Raw genomic sequence first — 16,189 nt, forward strand, 5'->3', positions numbered from 1 at the left:
AACCCTTTGTGTCTCTCTGGCAAGATGTTCTGCTCCTGAATCAGCTGGGTGGGTCTTGCCTCTAGCCTCTTTGCAGGGACTTCTGCTGAAGGGTTCCGTGCTGGGCCTGCAGTTTGGGTCAAATGAGGATCCCCGCGCCCGGGTCGTCTCATTCACTCGCCAGGCCTGCGCTCTGGGTCTGTTCAGGATCCCGCCAGGCCCTCGGTCGTCTCACTCACTCGCCCGGCCTGCGCTCTGGGTCTGTTCAGGATCCCGCGGCCTGGGTCGTCTCTATAATAATTTTTAGAAAACAATTTAAACATTCATTGCATTTTTGATCATATTGCAACAATTTAAAGCACATCCTTTTGGGGGACACACCCACATTACAACATCATTGCTCTGAAACCTTTCAAAGGAAAATGTAGACACACTTTCCTTCAGACTTCAGTATTTATTTCCTAGGAATGAAGACATTATTTTACATAACCATGATACAGTGATCAAAAGCAGAAAATTAGCATTGATATAGTACTATTGACAATTTAAAAACTGTTTTTTTTTTTTTACTATACTAATAATGTTTAGTATCAATTGTTTCCCCTCTGGCCCAGTATCTGATCTTGGATCAAGCATCACATTTTGTCATGTCTCTAGTCTCCCTTAGGATCAATTTTTAGTCTTTATTTTGAATAACTGACATTTTTATAAGAAGAAACATGGGAAGGATTTATGAGAGGTACATATAGGATGCAGTCAAGGGAGGAGTGCAGGTGCTCAGAGAAATGGAGCACTAATAACTGACATTTTTAATGATTGTTTTGTAACATGTCCACCAACTTGGGTTTTTCTGATGTCTCCTGATGATCACATTGAAGTTATTCACTTTTTTGGCAGAAAGATCATCAGAGTGATGAGGTATCTTTCTCAGTAATAAAATATCAAGAAGTATCATACTGGCTTTGACCACTAGTTAAAGTGTTGTCTACCAGGTTTAGCCATTGTTAAACAACTATTTTTCCTTGTGTAGTTAAGTGTTTATGAAAACATGAAGTATGCAGAGCAAGAAAGAGACATGTCAAAAGACACAGATGTAAATTGGAAGGTTTATTTGGAACCTTGGCTAACCCTGTATAATATTATAATTGAAAGGATTAGTGACAGATTTCATAAAAATAATTTATGGCAACTTGATCATTAGAAATGAGAGTTTTTGGCTGGAAATATAGTGCAATGGCATAAGTGCCTGCCTGTTTGACAAATGCAAGGTCCCAAATTCAATCCTCAGTACCACAAAACAAAAACAAAAAGCAAAATTTGGGCTGGGTAGATATCTTGGTGGTATAAACACCTGCCTGGCAAGCATAAAGTCTCACGTTTGATCCCTGATATCTCATGTTGTGCCAGCCCTGGAACCAGGCATGGTGGCACATGCCTATAATCCTAGCACTAGGGAGGCTGAGACAAGAGGGTCACTATGAGTACTAACTGTGTAGAGAGACCCTGTACCAAAAAAATTAAGAAAAAAGAAATGAGAGTTGTCCCTTTATCTCAATAAAGCTGGAAAAAGTCATAGCAACATATTATAATCTGTTACATAATATAAAAACCATTAACATACTGAAAGTTAATAAGAGTAAAAATTAAAATGAAAAAGTTCTTTATTAGGGTAAAATTACAAAGAGAAATGTAGAATGAGTGAATATAAATGAATATAGTATAACTATTAGAGATTTTTTTGTTTTTTTTTGGTATTTTAGGGAAGGGTCTACAGGGTGTTCAGGGTCTGATTTCTAGATAGGACTCATAGTGATCCACCCACTTATAGCCTCTTAAGAGCTGGGATTACAGGCATGTGCCACCACACCCAATCTCAATTGCTGTCTCAGCGCACCCCAGGGCTTGGGCTGGCATGGCAGGCCCAGGAATTGAACCCCTGCACCTGATGGCAGGCTCTTTAATCCCCTGAGCTATTTGGCCGGCCCCTTAGAGAAATAATTTATTTAAGCATCAATAGATGCTAAACTTTTATTGGGCTATAATTATGTTTAGTAATAATTGCACAATATAGCTCACTTTGGTCTCTGCTAGAGCGCTATAGGACATGTCAAACAGAAGTCTACATCATCCTTAGACTTTAGCCTAATATTAATAGATTTGTATACATAAATTATTACAACACGGAGAAGAAATTCACAGTGTATCTTATAAAATGAAGAAGAAAAACAAAAGTATTCTTAAAAATATTGAACAGAATGCACAATGTATCTGTCCTCATGTGCAAGTTTTTATGTTGTCTTCTATGTGAATACCTCCTCCCAACATAATATGTTTTCAGTAAGGAGGAAAACAGGCTTCTCATCCTTGGGACTGATGAGTGAGAAGGGAGTGAGATGTTTTTGCCAACAGCTGCTAGTCTGGTTTCCAAGGGAAACAGTGGCAGAAGCTGCAAAAAAGAAAAAAAAAGAAAGAAAGAAAGAAAAGGAGTGGGAAGGCTGTAGTGTTGCATAGACAGGTCCGTCCGTGAGACAGCTGCACAGAGGCGGTTACCGGGGCTTCCAAGGTCATGCTGGACCATGGAAAGCATTAAAGTGGTGGTGTAATTATAAACAATGCATTTTACTTTTACTTTCAGAATTTCTTTGGAAAGATCTTCATTCTTGGAATATATTTTCTCATGGATGTCAAAGCCTGAATATTTTGCTTTGTCAGGACCACAGTTTTCACAGTTTTTTTTTTTTCTTTTACACAGTTCACTAATTTGTGTCACAGGGAGTGAAGAATGCCATTGACCACAAGGGTCTATATAGTAACAGCATTAAGAAAATAAGAAAATAATGACATAAGTTATTCCTTATTGACTGAAAAAGCTTCTAAGACCTGTAATCGAATACTCTATTTCAAAGTCATCACTGGAACCTGGGTCAGATACCTTCCTAATGACCCCAGTTTGGCTTGAACCCCTGACCCCTGCGCCTGATGGCAGGCTTAGGTTTTATTTTTATTTTAGTTAGGTTTTATTTTTATTTTTTAAATTAATTTTATTGAGAAACAAATATCAATGAGACAGCTTCAAAACAGATTAGTAAGACAGTTACAATAATTAATACATTGCATATTGTTGTCTTTGTAGTAGCTATTCATAGTAAAAGATGCAGACATGATATCCTGTCCAAACACTATTAGTACAAATCTTTCTTCTCATTGAGTTAAGAGAAAGTAGCTATATATCTATCCTAACTTTTTTTTTTTTCGGAACCGGGGATTGAACTCAGGCCCTTGTGCTTACCAGGGAAGCGCTTATTCCACTGAGCCATCTCCCCGGCCCCGAATCCTAACTATTTTGTATATACAGATTTAGTTAGGCTTTTGTTGGAAGCTTAAGAATGGTTTGACATGGTGAGGCATCAATCAGAAATGGTTGGTATAAACTTGACTGTGAGGGTATTGGTTTTTTCAGGCAGCCCAGGAGTTTAAATCTTAAGGTTCACAGATTTGCCTCTTGGGTTCCTTTACATCTCTTGTTGTTTGTGTAAAGGCCTGGTTTGGGGGGATGTGGTCCCTGAAAGGTTTAAAAACATGCAACAATGAGTCATGAGAAACAATGAGTAACTTTGGGGAAGTGGCTGGGCTTCTGTCCCATCAGAGAAGGTGAAATGCACTTCCCCCAAACAGATTTGCTTATAACGAATCATCCCTGCATCCCTGGGATGAATTCTACTTGGTCTTGGTGTATAATCTTGATGATTTGCTGCATGCTGTTTGCCAGTATCTTACTGAGGACTTTTGCATCTATATTCCTTGGGGAAGTAGGCCTATAGTTCTCTTTTTTAGTTGTGTCCTTTTTTAGTTTTGGTGTCAGGGTAAATGCTTGCTTTCAGGAATGAATTTTGAAGTATTGCTTTTCTTTCCATTCTATTGAAGAGTGAGAAGCAGTGGTATTAGTTCTTCTTTAAGTATCTTGTAGAATTCAGCAGTGAATCCATTAGGGCCTGGGGTTTTCTTTGTTGGTAGGTTTTTAATTACATATTTGATTTCATTGATTGATATTGCTTTATTTAGGATTTTTATATCTTCTGAATTCAGCTTGGGTAATTCATATATATCTAGGAATCTGTTCATTTCTTATGCATTTTCCATCTTATTAGAATACAAGTTCTCAAATTAGGTGTAGATCTTCTGGATATCTGCAGAGTCCATTGTGATTTCACCCTTTTTGTTCCTAATTGATTATTTCCTCTTTTTGATAAGGTTCACTAAAGGTTTATCAATTTTATTTAATCTTTAAAAAAAACAATTCTTCAATCCAGTAGTTCTTTATGTTATTATCTTAATCTTCAATGCATTAATTTCTGCCCTATTCTTTATAATTTCTTCCATCACACAAGCTTTGAGCAGCTCTTTTTTTTCCTAGAAGTTTGACGTTCAATAATAAATTTTTTATTTGTGCCTTCTCTGTTTTCCTAACATGGGTATTCATTACAAAAAAATTTCCCTCTTAGGACTGCTTTCATTGTGTCCTATAAGTTTTGATATGTTGTATTGTTATTATCATTTAATTTTAAAAACTATCTAATTTGATCTTCAATTTAATGTGTGATCCATTGATTGTTCATGAGGATGTTGTTTAATTTCCATTTGTTTATAAAGTTCTTGTGGTTTATTTTTTGTTTCTTTTTTCTTGTGGTTTCTTTTGCCACTGACTTCTGATTTCATTGCACTATGGATAACATGCATGGGATAATTTCAATTCCTTTGCATCTACTTAAACATATTCTATGAGCAGTTATGTGGTCTATTTCAATGAATATCCCTGTGCATCTGAGAAGAATGTGTATTCTGATGTTGTTGGGTGGAGCACTCCATAGATATCTATTAACTCCATTTGTTCAATGCTTCATTTCAGTTCTAATATTTCATTGTTAATTTTTTGTCTGGTTGATTTCTTTCTGTGGCAGTGAAGTATTGATTTCCTCCAATACAACTGTATCAGAGTTTGTTTGATTTTTAATGTTTGTTAAAATTTGTCTTACGTAGTTGAGTTCTCCTTTATTGGGTACATATATATTTATGATTGTTATCTCTTTCTCTTGGATTGTTTCCTTTACAATGATGTAGTGATTTTTGTCTATTCATCCATCTTGGCTTAAAATTTACTTTGTCTGCAAATAGAATATCTACTCCTGCTTTTTTTTTCTGGGTTCCTGTTGTATGGGATATTGTTTTCCAATCTTTGAATTTCTGTCTATGAATTTCTTTTTTGAGTTAAATGTTTCTTATCTATAATACATTTTTTGATCTTGCTCCTTGATCCATTCTTCTAGTCTGTATCTTTTGATTGATAAATTAAAACCATTAACATTGGTGGTACACAGTTGTGTCCCAAATTTTTTGATCAAGGAGATTATGGGGACACAGAGAAAAGTGATCAATGATGTATAGTGTGCCTAAGAAGAGTCACTTGGAGAGAAAATATCCTCTCAGGCTTTCACAGAGAGCAAATAGATGAAGCAATGGCCATGACTCATCCACATGGCTGACACTGAAAAAGGCTCTACAAACTGCAGTATAGGGTTTCCAGGTAAATCCTGAGAGGATTTGACTGACCTTATCAGATACAAAATTTACATTTCTTGTTATATAGTTCTTGCTTTATCTTAGTCTTAACAATCCAGCAGAAAAGTATAAAAATGAAGTATAAAAAGTAAAGCCATATTAATATGCTGAGCTGTAAAAGGTTCAAGTCAACAACTTTTGACATTGCCAGTCCTATGGATGACCCACTACTATTACGGACTACTGGACTATATTTGAATATTTTGCTGAATTCGTGCACCTACAATATTTAAATGACAATGGAATGCCATTCTCTGACAAAACTAAACCACAAAAGGGGGTACCGGGAGATACAAATGAAGGACCATTTTGTATCTGTATATTCAAAATAGGATAGAAATACAGCCTACTTTCTCTTAGTTCAATGAATAGAAAGATTTGCACTAATAGTGTTTGTAGACAGAATATCATGTCTGCATCTTGTACTATGAATTACCACTAAGAAGACAACAATATGCAATGTATTAATTATTGAAACTGTCATACTAATTGGTGTTGAAACTGTCTCATTGCTATTTGTTTCTCAAAAAATTATTAAAAATAGCAACAACAGCAATCCTCCCAAAAAAAAACATTGGTGGTTATAACTGATATATACTGACTTATCTTTGTCATGTTATTTTGTTATTGCTGGCTCCCACATTTTTCTATATGCCTCACTTATTCAGATCTGTCCTGATTTATCCCAGAATCCCAGCTGTATCTTTCTGGTGGGGGTAGTGGAGAATCTGAGCAAGTCTTCACATTTATTTTCCCTGAAGTTAAGTCTGTATTCTGATCATGAGGGCCCGAGACCAGACTCACTTGCACTGCATCAGTCAGTGCACCTTCTGTGGCGGGTCTGAACACAGCTGGGAGCTGCTAGGTGGAGATGTCAGCCACTCTGACTTCTGAGCTCAGCTGGCCCCTCTCCAAGATAGGTCCCAGCCATTTGCTCTCTCTTGTGGTAAGACTAAGCCCTCAGTACTTACCCTCAGATAGCACACATGTATCTACTATAATAAGGGGTGTAAATCTCAGGCAGCTAAGATAAGAGAGAAATTAAGGGATATTTTAAAGTATAGAAAATGTTTACCATATAGGTATAAACTGGGTCAAAATCATTATTATCATTGACTTCTTCATCAAGGAATCAAGTATTTCCATGTATCAACCTGTCTGTGATAATTATAAGTATCACAAAGATGCTGAATTTAGAAGCTGGGTCTGTTAGATATTTTCACACAGGTCTCCAGAGTATTTTGGTTCTTGCAGCAGTAAGACCACTATTTGTAAAGAGAGGTCATTTAGTCCAGTTAGCACAGAAAGCAACCTTATCCATGAAACTGGACCAAACCAGATAGTTGCTTGCTGAATTCTTCCTAAAGTAGAACTCAGTTAAACCTCTGAGTCATAATTAAGATGAGACTAGGCTCTCTTCCTTGCATTGTGATATAGGCAAACTGGTCCGAGCTTCTGCTATGCACTAAGAGGCATGACAGGATTATTTCTGAGCTTCTTTCTTTCCCTGACAGTACAACACAACGAAGAATTAATGTAGAGGGAGAGAGACTCAGACCACGACCTGGCCTTTTCCTGTCAGTCCCACACTGCACAACACCCACCATCCTGATGACGTTATGTGTTTCTCCAAATGGGTCACATTCTCTCTTGCCTCTTGGTCTTCATATATACTCTTTGCTGGATGACTCTTCCTCATTCTTTGGGCCTAATATTAGAATTTTTATTTCTTTAATAGTTTTCCATGTAACTCCTTCTACACTCCTAAAAAGAGAGTCAATATCTCTCACAACTGCTGCTACAACTTATTTTTTGTATTTATAAGCCTCTCCCTTTGGCTGTGAGTTCCACAACGATAAGGGCTTGGCTTGTTCTGTTCTATTTTGTTTTGTCCTATTCTTTTCTGTTCATGCCTACATCCCAGGTTTAGTAAAGCACCCAACTCTAGATATTTCTAAAATGGCATTTATTTGAGTGAAAACTGGATTCTGGCTGGCTTGTGAAAAAGGAGATGAAGAAAACAGTATCTAGGCAGGACTGATGAGAGCATTATTGGTGATGCATTTCCCTTGTTAGAACCTCCATATGGCTACAAATGTCTGTGCTCTCAAAATGTGTTTGCTGATGGCCTTTATTATAATAGTGGGAGAATGGCAAGTAAGCTTTGGAGGATTTTAGGGTGTTGGGAAAGAAGTAGTTCTGAACCTTCTATTTTTTATTTTAATTTGTACTTTTATCTTTAATAGGCAATTGTTAGGTATATTTATCAAATATGATATGAATTTTAATCTACATGTATTCTATGGTTTAGGTCTAAAATGTCTGAGAAGGTTTCTATTCAAAGGTGGGGCCTGGTCAGTTAATGTGGGTCACTGAGTCATGACTTGAAAGGGTATATTCTCATCCCCAGTTCCTCGTGTTCTATGCTTCCTGGCTGCCTTAACATGAATAGCTGTCTTTTTCCAGATCTTTCCCTTGTCTGCTTTGGAGCCAGCTCACCATTGACTGAACCTACAGAAACTGTGAGCCAAAATAAACCACTCCTCCTCTAATTTGTAGGTATTGGGCATTTTATCCCAGTGATGGAAAGCTGACTGATACAGGAAATTGATACAAGGAGTGGGATTGTTACTGTGACTACACTTGGTCATATAGTTCAAAAGACTTTGAAACTGGTTTCTAGGAGGAGTTTGGAAAGGTTTGGAGAGGCAGGTTAAGAAGTCCTAGAATGTTGAGAACAGGGATAAATGATATGGGTCAGTGTTCAAATGCAGACAATAAAGCTAGGCTCAGGAAGTTTTAGTTTGGAACAGACTCCATTGATATTTGGTCTAGAAGCCATGTGCATTACACTGTGGCAGAAAATTTTTCCATGTCCTGAGATTACAGGAGAACAAGATTAACACTGGTAAACTAATTAATCTGGTGGAATAAATTTCAAGGCATTCCAATGTTCAAATGCTGTCATGTGTACCACTGCCCTGCTTTTAGCCAGATTTATGATGAGAATCAGGAGGAAAAATAACAGATCTGCACAATGTGAAGCTTGCCAGAATGAATGTGCTTGTGAAGTAGGAGCCTACAGTATTGAGGCCAAGGAGAACTTGAAGAGAAATGGTTTCTGAAATGATTAACATAAAAAACCAAGCAATTTGTATCAGGTAAATAGAAAAAGTGGCTTGAAGCCATCTCAGTAACTGGCCAGGCACTATCCTTCCAACACTTAAGAGTGTTAAAAGGTGAATTCCCTTGAAAGATTTTACCTTAAGAAGAGAGCCCTGGGGTCTGTCTTTCAAGGGCACCTAGAAAAGTGTAACCTGAAATTCAGGGTCCAGGCCCTACTGGATGCTATAGCTATAACCCAATTGGCCCTTGATACCATTCCTAGTGACATTAGACTTTGGCATCATCCACATGGTGCTTGTTTTTCAGACATACAGAAAGTAAGAGTTGTGAGGTCATGGAGGCTTCCACTTGGATTTCATAAGAAAACCTGGGAGGCCATGCAGTGTTCCTCTGAGAGGGCACTGTGTGAAGCTGTGAGAGCCAACTGAAAGTGAAAATGGAGACCCAAGAAATTGGAGGTATCAGGAACAGCTTCTGAGAAAAGTCAGAAGTAGGCAGTGAATAGAGCTAGTCCAAAGGAAACTCTGTGGCTGTAACCATCAAAGCCATCTCATCACAACCTTACCACAACATATCCTTGTTTCTCAGCCACATCTGCTTTATCATGCTTAGAGATTGCAGCATTTAATATTTACCCTGCTGGTTTTTGGTATTACTTTGGTCTGATTCTTTCTGTTCACCTGCTCCTCTTTGTTGAACTATAAATTTGTAGTCTGCACCACTGTATGTTGGAAGCATTTAACATTCTTTATGCTTTTACAGGTACTCATGGATAAGGGTTTGTCTTGAATCTCAGAGACTTTGCACTTAGACTTTGCTGCAATGCCAAAATTGTTAAGACTTTGGCAATTCTTAGAGATGGAATAAATGCATTTTGCATAATGAGATGGACGTAAGTTCTTTGGGGTCCAAGAGTAGAATGTTATGATTTAGATCTAAAATATTCCCCCAAAGTATTTGGAGGTGGTGCTGGTCAGGGGGAGTGGGTCACTGGGACATGAGCTGAGAGAGCATATTCTTGTCCCCAGCTGTGTTCTCTGCTTCCTGGCTGCCATAGCATGAACAGGCCCCTTCAGCATACCGTTTCTGTCTTGGATCCAGCTGACCACAGTCTGAACCCCCTTCACAGTTTGCCAACATAGACTTCTCCACTTTTAAGTCACAAGTGTAAGGTATTTTGTCCCAGTGACAGGAATGCTGACACAATAGTTTGACATAGCTGTCAAGCTAATTAACATAATCTGTTACCTCACCTATACTTTTTTTTTTTTTGGTAGTGAAAATTGATCACGAAAATTACTTCTCTTAACAGAAGACTGTGCTCTTTGGTCAACATCTCCTACTTCTCCATGTCATGCCTTCCCTAGCCTTTGGTAACTACCATTCTATTCTCTAATTCTAAAGTTTGACAACAAAGGGGGATATAAATGAAGGACCATTTTGTAGTGAAATATATATATATATATATATATATACAGAATAGCATAGATATACAGCTACTTTCTCTTAGTTCAATGAGAAAAAGTTTTGAACTAATAGTGTTTAGACAAGATATCATGTCTGCATCTCGTACTACAAAGACAATAATATGCAATGTATTAATTATTGTAACTGTCTTACTAACCTATTTTGAAACTCTTATTGCCACTTCTTTCTCAATAAAATTAATACAAAAATAAAGTTGCATGTTTTTTTAGAGTCCAAACAGAAGTACGCTGATGTAGTATTTGTCTTTCTGTACCTGGCTTTTTTGCTTAGCATAAGGTCCTCTACATTTGTACATTGTTACAAATGACAGAATTTCCTTCATTTTTAAGGTTGAATAGTATTCTATTTTGCTATATTTCACATTTTCTTTATTTACTCATCTACTGTTGGACATTTACATTGCTTCCATATCTTGATTATTGTGAATAATGCTGTAACAAATATGGGAGTTTAGATATCTCTTTGCTATATTAATTTCAATTCTTCTAGATGTATGCATAGTATTTGTATTGCTGGATTATGCAATAATTCTATTTGGATGCTTTTTGGAAGAATATCCATGCTGTTCTCTTTAATAGCTTTTTATTTTATTTTATTTTGTGTATTTAGTGTAGGGTCTTGCTATACAGCTCAGACTCGTAGTGATCCTCCTGATTTCAGCCTCCTCAGCTCTGGGATTACAAGAGTGTGCCACCAGGGTGGGTATTGGTGGCTGGCTCAGCACACCTGGGGGTGGACCCAGCACAACATGTGGTGCTGGGGATGGAACCATGGTCCCTGAGCTTGCCAGGGACCATGGTTCCTTAGCTTAATCCACTAAGCTATCTCACTGGCTGCTTAATAGATATAATTAATAGATAGATATTATTAATAGATAGATATTATTAATAGATCCACTTTCCCATAAACAGTATGCAAGGGTGTTCTTTTCTTCACATCCCGTCCAACACTTGTTATCTTTCATCACTTTGATAAAATAGCCACTCTGAAGTGTGTAAGGTAATTTATCATGTAATTTTAATTTGTTTTTTCTCTCTAATGATTTTTAGCACTTTTTCATGTGCCTGCTGACTGTTATGTACTTTTTCAAGAAATACCTGTTTGAGTGCTTTGCCCATTTTTAATTGTCTGTTTTCTGTGATTGAGTTGAGTTCTTTAGATAGTTGGGCATTAACCCCTTATCAAATATATGCTTTGTAAATATTTTCTCCCATTCTGTAGGTTATCTTTCCTCTGCCGTGTGGAAGCAATTTTTGTTTGTTTGTTTAATGCAACCCCATTGTGTACTTTTTTTTTTTTTCAACCTGTACTTTGGGAGTCATTCCAAAAATCATTTGAGTTCTGCATATTTGTGATCTGAAAGCTGATAGCCTGCTTGGAGGAAATCTTGCCTGAGGGAAGAATTGAGTGCAGCTTCTGTTCTTTGTCTAATTTTGCTCAGTCTATGTTACCTGTTGCTGGGGCTTTAGTCCTTGTATTTAATACCTCATTCTTCTTTCAGTGGGAAAGTTTTTTTGAATTTATGAATTAAAAATGATTTGATTTTGCTATCCTTATACAGCTAAGAATTTAGCTAATTTTATTTGCTCATCCTATATTGTTTTAATTTCCTTGTTTTTATTGTATATTTCAATATGCTATTGAGTACTTTAAAAAAACTCATTTGATTTACTGAATGTTACTTTATATTCCTTTTAACAACTATGCTCAGTAAGGAATTTCTAGTCATACTTTTTCTTTATTGGAATACACTTTTAAGTGATGTGCATTTATAATTTTCTTAGGCATTTAAATGTGTATCAAAATTCTCTAGCTTTTTTTATTTGCTGCTTATATTTAAATTTTTTTGTTGACTTATCTCCTCAGTTCATTTTTTAGCATTTGCTTTGAAACTAAATATGCGAAATGGCGATGTAGGAATGTCAAGAGGTGGATGCCACAACAGTAACTGGCTTAATTAGGACTTGTTAGCTCTTTTTTCTGTGCCTCCAATTCTTCATTGTCTCCTATACTATCAAAAGATATCTTCCTTGCTATTGTTAAAAGAGACCTTGATATACCCTATGGTCCAGAAAAAGAGTTATTCAAATTAAATACCATTTTACCCAGCCAGATAGTAGGGAAATTCCCAGGATAAACTATATGGGTTGAGGCTGAGGATGTGGCTCAGTGGTAGAGCTTTTGCCTCACATGCACAAGGCCTTGGATTCAATCACAGCATCCCTCCCTCCCCTTAAAAAAGCTGGGTGTGATGGAACACACCTGTAATCTCAGCACCCAGACACTGAGGCAGGTGTATTACTGTGATTTTGAGGCCAGCCTAGGCTATAAAGTTAGTTCAAGACCAACCTAATTTCATATCAAAATCCTGTCTCACAAAGAAAAATAAAAACAAATACCCATTATGGGAATGGCTGAACAATGTCATCATCTTGTTTCTGAATGACCCTGGGCTTCTCTGCCTCCCAAAGTCTCTGAGCATTTTATATCTTACAGCCTTTATGGAGAGGGGCAACTTCACTGGCAGTGGGAGTGAAGGTTGGCCAGTCAGCTCCCCAATATTGAACCAAGAAAATACTTAGTTGTCTTGCAAGTCCTTGTTAAGAATTATTGGAGAGGGGCCAGCCTGATAGCTCAGCAGACTAAAATGCCTGCTTAGACAGAGCTCAGGGGCTGGGTTTCGATCCCCAGCGTGCCGTGCTGGCTCCACCCCAGGAGTACCCTGAGATGGCAACCGAGACTGGGCCTGTTGGCATGTGCCTATAATCCCAGCACTTGGGAGGCTGTAAGCAGGAGAATCACTATGAGTCCGATCTATGTGGTAAGACTCCAAAGACTCTGTAGACCCTGCCCTAAATATAGAAAAAAAAAAAGAAAGAAAGAAAAGAATTACTGGAGAGAAGTGTCATAGAGGACATTAGTCAAACCTGGGGGATTATATTTTATTGACCTAGTTGCAAGATCAACCTGAGCATGTTGATTCACCTCCTTCCTTGTCAGGTATTCAAAATGTTGGTTGTCACATGCCTCGGGAATCACCAGTTCTTGGCTTTTGTTTGGTGCAGTCATTGATTCATTGCAGGAATGGGGTAGAGTTGCAAGCAGTGGGAATTAGGTCAATTGTTGGGGGAGCAAGATGAACATGTTCTGGAAAGTTAATCTTTTTCCCCTTGTTATGTAAGGTATAGTTTCTCCAAGGAAACAATATATTAAATAAAGTTTGGGCCTCAACCCAAGAAACCTATTAACCCACATGGCTGCTGACTATATTCAATATAAAAAGGGAAACACACTTTGAAGGTAACTAAATGGTGCAATTTAGAGTTTTCCCTGAGAAAGCCTGGATGTGTGGTAGAGGATGGAATGAAGGAGAAATGGGTAAAATGTGGTCCCCTCTCTCAATGAGCTCACAGAGAAAATGGTTGGGGCAAAGGCTTAGACAGGAGGCTGTTGGGCACACTCAGGAGTAGCCAAGAGGACATGGGAAACAGTGGGTGAAGGCACAGCATGGGTGGAGTGGGGCCTTCAGAGTAGGTCTGATAGTTGAATCACTCAAATGGAAGGTAATTACTTGTCCTTTTCATATTGAGTTATAGGTGGATGATTTTCAAAAGCCCAATTTTTTCCTTATGGTCTTGCCTCAGACTGAAGAGTTATATACAATAGTTCATTACCATGAAAAATATGAGAGTGATTAATTACAAGAATATCTTTTATATCTAACCTTCTGGAAACAGAAACACAATAGCTCCATGTTCTGTTTAATAACCGGTTCATTCTGTAACTTTGTACCTTATTAGAGATAAAGCATGGAAAGCCTTGTATTGTTACCAAGGATACCAAATTGGTAAATTCTAATCTGGGGTTAGGAGAAAGAATAAAGGGGAAAATAGAAGCAATCCCCAGCCAAGATCAGGCCCAGGAACATCTCACCAAAGACTAGAGATCAAATGCCAGTGCCTGCCTGTCTTTGTGAATGTCTGACCAGCATTGTGCATAGCTTGATTAGCTCTATTTTTATTTATTTATTTATTTATTATTTATTTATTTATTTTTGTGGAACTGGGGATTGAACTCAGGCCCTTGTGCTTACCAGGGAAGCGCTTATTTCACTGAGCCATCTCCCCGGCCTGATTAGCTCTATTTTTAAAGGACAACATTGAAAACGTTTTAGATTTTGGAGAATTTCAGATTATGGAATTTCACCTTGTAAAATCTAAGTAAATATTCCAAATGCAGTGAACTCCAAAATCTGCAATACTTTCTAGACACAAGACTTTTGGGTGAGGAACACCCAGTCTGTAGGAACTCATTTCTATTGGGTCCCATAGAGAGTATCCTGTGGTAGCCATGAGATATCAAAGAAATGATCTCAGACTTAGTGATATTTGCTGTAGTTTGGGTCTGAATGTCCCCAAAGACTCATGTATTAAGGGGCTTTATCCCTATCTTGGTGCTGTTGGGAGGGTGGTGGAAATCTTAAGAGGTGGGATACTGAGAGGTCTTCCGGTTATCTGGGGGCATGACCTTGAAGGGGATATGGAGAATTCAGCCCCTTTGGCCTACTCTTTCATCCTTGCTGTGAGGTGAACAGCTCTGCTTTGCTCCATGGTCTCTGCCCTGATGTTCTGCCTTTCCATCAACCCGAAAGCAAGGGTCCTCTTGACTATGTATTAAAATCTGCACAACTATAATTTGAAATAAACCTTTCTCTTGCACTTTGATGATTTCACATATTTTGTTGTAGTAACAGAAGACTGACTAACACAGTGTTTACATGCTTTCAGGTTAACAGAATAAGAGACTAAGGGCTGGGGAGATAGCTCAGTGGTATAAGCGCCTACCTGGCAAGTGTAAGGTTCTGAGTTCGATCCTTGGTAGCAAAAATAAATAAATAAATAAATAAATAAATAAATAAATAAATATTTTTAAAAATGATAAGAGACTGAATAGAATTCAATTTTTTATTGAGTGTTTTGGCTGAGCCAATATTTATCCACATTTCCATTCTCAGCTTGGTTTTTTGTAGTAGGGAAATGAAATACAGAAAAGTCAAGTAAAAGAGATAGAACTACAATGAAATAAACAAAAGTCATAGATAAAGTCAGTTGAATTTCTGAAATTTTAGTTCATTAATGTCACTAATAGCAATATACATATGTGTAAGATATAAAATATTTGATAAGATGCCTTAAGAAAGTGGTTTGGAATATTAAAAACTATTAAGACTTGCTTGTTGGATATTATGCTTTTGAAGACAGACACTGCTATATTGCCATTTGGAGAAATATGTTTAAAGATCTTAACTGGGAAATATCTTATCTTACTAGTAAAAGTATTACTTAGGGTCCTGATGGGAGGATCTTTCTGGCAATAGCATTATATTGTCTCCTACTGTGTGACAACTGAACAAAAATATATATAGTTTGACTCTAACATATTTCTTCAACTTCTAGAATGAAAGAGTCTTTCTATTCCTTTGTTTTTCTCCTTGTTTTTTTAACATGGAGGTAGGGATAGAACCCAGGGCCTCACATATACTAGGTAAGCACTCTATCATTGAGCCATACTGTCAGGCCCTCCTAGTACCACTTAAGTTTTGAGACAGGCTCTCGCTAAGTTGTCCAAGCTGTCCTCCAAATTATGATCATCTTGCTTCAGCCTTCTGAGAAGCTGGGATTATAGGAGACAGCTTCTCAATCATACATATTTTTATCTCTATGGGCATGTAGCAAATAATACAGCAGTGCTACCAACAACAGAAGACTAACATATAAAGTCACCCAACAATAATGAATGTTCTTGATATAGGATATAGGGCATGGCAAAGCTGGCTGGGACAATGAGTAGGTCCTGTCAACCACAAGACTCCAGGGCATCTCAAAGACCCTGTAAATAGAACTTTTCCCAAGCTCCAGCAGCATATGATAGCAAAAAAAAAAAGAACCAGATATCATGAAAATCAGCTATTGTGTGTTTG

This window comes from Octodon degus, unplaced genomic scaffold, assembly GCF_000260255.1.
Source record: "Octodon degus isolate 3935 unplaced genomic scaffold, OctDeg1.0 scaffold00045, whole genome shotgun sequence".
NCBI lineage: Eukaryota > Metazoa > Chordata > Mammalia > Rodentia > Octodontidae > Octodon > Octodon degus.